The sequence below is a fragment of the Hoplias malabaricus genome, chromosome 1 (assembly GCF_029633855.1).
Source record: "Hoplias malabaricus isolate fHopMal1 chromosome 1, fHopMal1.hap1, whole genome shotgun sequence".
In the NCBI taxonomy this organism is placed as follows: Eukaryota; Metazoa; Chordata; class Actinopteri; order Characiformes; family Erythrinidae; genus Hoplias; species Hoplias malabaricus.
The window spans coordinates 42,059,623-42,066,044 of NC_089800.1; positions in this window are offsets into that span (position 1 = coordinate 42,059,623).

Sequence of the window (6,422 nt, forward strand, 5' to 3'; positions counted from 1 at the left end):
TAAATATAAAGGAGAATAAAATATAACACCACTTTCTGGTCTCACATTTTGATTGTCTGTTGTGTGTTACTGTAATAAAAATAAATAAAAGCTAAAATTTTAACAAATGTGGTTCCTGTTTTTACTTCTGCTTTATCCCAAACCACACAATAGCACACTACATTGGGCATAAAAAATACTGCATCAATATAAGAAGAACACTCAATAGCCTAGAAGGTAAAGTGCAAGCAGGTGTTATTTGGGACACACCATTATTCAGCCTTTTAAGGCGGAACCAAAAAATGTGAATAAGAAGCTAGTAAATGAGCAAACAAATACAAAGTTTGTAAATTGCAATGTGAAGCCAACACTTGTACAAAAACATGAACTTCTTTTTGAGCCTGCCTACTTTCATGTGTAAAAGCTTCACTGTTCTTCATCAATGAAAAGTCAGTCCAGTGTTGTAGTTAATTTTTTTTTTTTTTTGGAGAAGTAATATTCAACTTTAATTGGCATTTGAACTTGAAATTGTAATAGATACATTAATTATTTTGTAGTTTATTTAAGCCAAGTTTCAGTAGCCTTTGTTGTAGTGTACATGTTCCATTGCACGCCTCCTTAAAAAAAAAAAAATTAGGGACTGTATAGTTATAGCTGGAAAATTCTTTGTAGGAAAAGCCTTCAATATATATAGATTCTTTAGGTGGGGTTCTTTAAACTTTAAAAAAAATCTTTGCTCACACATTTGAGTTAGAAAAAATTCTTGGTGGATCCATGAAAGAAAGAATCAATCCATTGAAAAATGCTTTAGGGAACCTGAAGTGAAGAACCTTTTTAAGCATCCTTATTTTTAGAGTGCAGGGACTGGTTTCTTTGGCCCAGCAGAGTTTGCCCAAGCATTCAATCTCCATTTGGCTTGAATATATCCAATCTTTGCTTGGAGGCACATATCCATTCCTTTGGGCCCGTGGGTACACCTCTCTGTCTCGGTTCACCACTTCGTTTATGGTAGACTGGCCCTCATGTTGTTCTTATTGTTCTTCAAAGCTTGTTTGTGCTGTGCATGTACCTTGACTAACTAGGCCAGAAGTCTGCTCCCCGCCCACTGCACTCCTGTACCAGGTCCAAGAAACAAAGGAAAAACAAGGCTCCCCTGAATGCACCATATGCTAAATAAAAGGACAGAGCTTTGCCCCTTCATAAAGGTCTCAACAAAGCAAGCATGCTGCACATTGTGTCGGATGAGTGTAATTGATATTCAGCATGCACTTATGAATGCTGTGCAGTCAAGCACAGTTTCAATATTTGTGAGCTCAGCAAGTATTATCTTCATAATTAAGTAGTGAAAAGAGGGGAATTGCATGAGAATGGGAAGTGGTGAGAGGCTTGCTGCGCTCCCCATGCCAATTTCAATCTTAATGTGTGGTAAAAACGGCCCAAAGTAAATAGCTGTGATTACTTCATTTGACTATCTTGAGCTGAGCACACACAACAGACCATAAGCTCTTTACAGAAGTTATGCCTCGCCAAGCTGTATTTTCACTCTAGCCTCTGACAGCAGACATAAACACTGACATTGTGAAGTCCTTGAATTACATTCTTTGTCAAACTCAGAACAAATACCTTTATTTAGACAATACAAAACCTCCAACTGTGATTATACAACCTTTAGCATCTTCACATGGCAACTGACTCACGTAATTCACTCCAATCATTTAGCCAAAGGTAAGAAATGAAATCCAGCGTTAGAGTCAGATCTTTCCAGTCACACTGATCTGATCCAAAGGCTCTGCCTGCAGGCAAAAGCACTGAACTCATCTTCACTTTTTCTCTTGCATGAAAGACATGCTTTGCGGTCTGTAGACACAATTATATGAATTGGCTGTGTGCGTTCATTCACGTTACAAATCGATGCATCAATTTATGGACGCTTTCTCACCCATACAGCACCCTGGGCAAGAAATGAACCACAATGATTTCCACCAAGATGCAAATGGAAGCCTATGCGCTCACCCAGATGATCTTCTCATGTTAATGTGATAACTTTGGTCTCTAGGCAATGCAGTCTATATGTTGGGAATGCATTTTAACATCCAGATAACGATCCCAGAGAGTTTGTTGTTCTCTTGGCTCTTCTTTCAGAATTTAGCCTGCTGACAGCTTCTCAGACATAATCTTGATGGCCCCCTTTAGCAATTCATGAAGAAGCGACTTTCCATCCTTATCACTTTCAATGCTTCTCTGGATATCTTAGGAAAGTATATCATTGTTAAAGCTCAGTATTAGGTTCTGAGACGTGTTTTGTAGGCCCAAAAAAAGCACATCGTCTTCACAATGCAGTCTGGAACACATTCATTATCGAGTGCCAGTGTCCCTCAGTGATGTGAAAAATAAGCGCCCTTATAGTGAGGCAGACGATGTGACCATGCATTTTTAGTTTTATGACAGGAGGCACAAGACCACATCCTAACAACGATATTGAATCATCAATACCAAAACAAAGCTACTTTTTATTGAAATGATTCACTTATTATGAGCATATGAAGCAAATAATTTTATGGCTGATAATTGTAGTTGGATTGCACTCACAAGTTTTATTTTTTACAAACCGGATTCCAAAAAAGTTGGGACACTAAACAAATTGTAAATAAAAACTGAATGCAATGATGTGGAGATGGTAAATGTCAATATTTTATTCGTAATAGAACAGAGATGTCAGATGAAATGTTTAATCTGAGTAAATTTAACATTTTAACGGAAAAGATGTTGATTCAAAATTTCATGGTGTCAACAAATCCCAAAAAAGTTGGGACAAGGCCATTTTTTACCACTGTGTGGCATCCCCCCTTCTTTTTACAACACTCAACAGACGTCTGGGGACAGAGGAGACCAGTTTCTCAAGTTTAGAAATAGGAATGCTCTCCCATTCATGTCTAATACAGGCCTCTAACTGTTCAATCGTCTTGGGCCTTTTTTGTCGCACCTTCCTCTTTAGGATGTGCCAAATGTTCTCTATAGGTGAAAGATCTGGAATGCAGGCTGGCCATTTCAGTACCCGGGTCCTTCTCCTACGTAGCCATGATGTTGTGATTGCTGCAGAATGTGGTCTGGCATTATCTTGTTGAAAAATGCAGGGTCTTCCCTGAAAGAGATGACGTCTAGAACCTGAACAGAGTTCTCTGCATTAATGGTGCCTTTCCAGACATGCAAGCTGCCCATGCCACAAGCACTCATTCAATACTCATATCATCAGTGATGCAGGCTTCTGAACAGAGCGTTGATAACAACTTGGGTTATACTTGTCCTCTCTGGTCCGGATGACATGGCGTCCCAGTGTTCCATAAAGAACTTCAAATCGTGACTCATCTGACCACAGAACACTCTTCCATTTTGCCACACTCCATTTTAAAAGACCCCTGGCCCAGTGCAAATGTCTGAGCTTGTGGAGCTTGCTTAGAAATGGCTTCCTCTTTGCACTATAGAGATTCAGCTGGCAACGGCGGATGGCACGGTGGATTGTGTTCACTGACAATGCTTTCTGGAAGTATTCCTGAGCCCATTCTGTTATTTCTTTGACAGTGGCATTCCTGTTTGAGGTGCAGTGACGTTTAAGGGCCCGGAGATCACGAGCATCCAGTAGAGCTTTACAGCCTTGACCCTTACACACAGCAATTGTTCCAGATTCTCTGAATCTTTTGATGTTATGCACGGTTGATGATGATAACTTAAAAGTCTTTGCTATTTTACACTAGGTAACACCATTCTGGTATTGCCTCACTATCTTTCTGCGCAACAGTGGTGGAATTGGTGATCCTCTAACCATCTTGGCTTCAGAGAGACACTGAAACTCTGAGAAGCTCTTTTTACACCCAATCATGTTGTCAATTGACCTAATTAGTGTTAATTGGTCTTCCAGCTGTTTGGTATATGTTGAATTTCCTTTTTCCATCCGCTTATTGCTACTTGTCCCAACTTTTTTGGGATTTGTTGACACTGTGAAATTTTAAATCAACATATTTTTCCTTTAAAATGTTACATTTACTCAGATTAAACTTTTGATCTGTCATCTATGTTTTATTACAAATAAAATATTGAAATTTGCCATCTCCACATCATTGCATTCAGTTTTTATTCACAATTTGTTTAGTGTCCCAACTTTATTGGAATCCGGTTTGTACGTGGGCACCATATTGGGGAAAGATTATCTGGTTTCAGAGTGCAGCATTAAATTAAACCAATGGTAAAGATGGACAAAATTATCTTGTACACAGCTCTTCTCCCTGCACTGGAGAGAGTCTCATAAAAATTATGAGCACAGATACCCACTGTGTCTTTGAGAGATAAAAAGATCTCACATGGTTGCATAACTCTGTTATACAGGGTGGGCCATTTATATGGATACACCTTAATAAAATAGGAATGGTTGGTGATATTAACTTACTATTTGTGGCACATTAGTATATGGGAGGAGGAAGCTTTTCAAGATGGGTGGCGACCATGGTAGCCATTTTGGATTCAACTTTTGTTTTTTCAATGGGAAGAGGGTCATGTGACACATCAGACTTATTGGGAATTTCACAAGAAAAACAATGGTGTGCTTGGTTTTAACGTAACTTTATTCTTCTGCGAGTTATTTACAAGTTTCTGACCACTTATAAAATGTGTTCAAAGTGCTGCCCCTTGTGTTGGATTGTCAATGCAGCCCTCTTCTCTCACTCTTCACACACTGATAGCAACACTGCAGGAGAAATGCTAGCACAGGCTTCCAGTATCCATAGTTTAAGGTGCTGCTCTTGATGGTATGGTGTGGTATATGGGGTGCAAAGATAGTGGGGCCATTCTTCATCAATGGAAACCTCAAGGCCACTGGATATGCAAAATTGCTATATGATGATGTGTTTTCCTCTTTATGCACTGAAGCTAGCACGTTCCCTGAGTTTTTCCAGCAAGATGATGACCACCACATTATGGGTGTCAGGTCCAGGCATTCCTAGATGAACAGTTTCCTGGAAAGTGGATTGGTCGTCGTGGGCCAGTTGAATGGCCCCCAAGGTCTCCCGATCTGACCCCCTTAGACTTTTATCTTTGGGGTCATCTGAAGGCAATTATCTATGCTGTGAAGGTAAGAGATGTGCAGCACCTGAAACTACGGATACTGGAAGCCTGTGCTAGCATTTATCCTGCAGTGTTGCTATCAGTGTGTGAAGAGTGGGAGAAGAGGGTTGCATTGACAATCCAACACAATGGGCAGCACTTTGAACACATTTTATAAGTGGTCAGAAACTTGCAAATAACTCACGGAAGAATAAAGTTACGAAGTTACCAAGTTACCAAGCACACCATTGTTTTTCTTGTGAAATTCCCAAAAAGTTTGATGTGTCACATGACCCTCTTCCCATTGAAAAAACAAAAGTTGCATCCAAAATGGCTGACTTCAAAATGGCCACCATGGTCGCCACCCATCTTGAAAAGTTTGCCCCCTCCCATATACTAATGTGCCACAAACAGGAAGTTAATATCACCAACCATTCCCATTTTATTAAGGTGTATCTATATAATTGGCCCACCCTGTACACTGTTAGCCACATTAGCATTTTCGTCAAAGGATCTAGGGCTGGGTGATATTGCCATAAAATAATATCATTAATTTTCAGGGTATTATGGTGATAAATATATATTTTTGGCGATATGAACAAAACACTGCACTTTTTTTTATTAATTTCAAAAACACACTATTGCAATAAAATAAACATTATATTAGTATTAATTATATTAAATAAAATATATTTTTACACAATACCATGGTTATTTTGTAACCAAACCACCTCCAGATAACTGAAGTCTCTCCCCCATTTTTGGAGCAAATTCCTCCACCACAGACACACTTTTCACTGTACTTCACTGTGTCTAAATCACTCATGTAAAGAATGTAGGGCATATTATGGGTAACTGCATGATGTCATTACATAAACAAATCAGAATATCACTATTATCATGATACAAATTTTTTTATAGCATTTTAAAAATTATGACAATATTATTGCCAACGATACAATATGGCATAGCCCTAATAGGATCGTATGGAAAACAGTTGGCCTCCAGTGCATTTCTCTGCTCTTGTAATCAAATCCCTGTGACTTATTCAAACACAGATCATATACAAGTAAACACTAATCATGTTATTTCACTTGTGTTGTGTTTTAGCGTGTAAGAGACTACAGACACATACTCTTTAGTCTCATACTTTTCTCCCCGTTTACAGGATAAATAACCTGATCCCACTGTCCCTGCACTCTGAGAGTGGAAGAGATTCTAGGAGGATAATATTTATCACAACTGTCTGCACAGCATATTCACCTGTGTTAAATCAACACTGTTAGTTCTCTGATTTGGTTTAAAGTTAACTCAAGTTGTTTTCCTTGTTTGAAAATGTAAGTACTGAT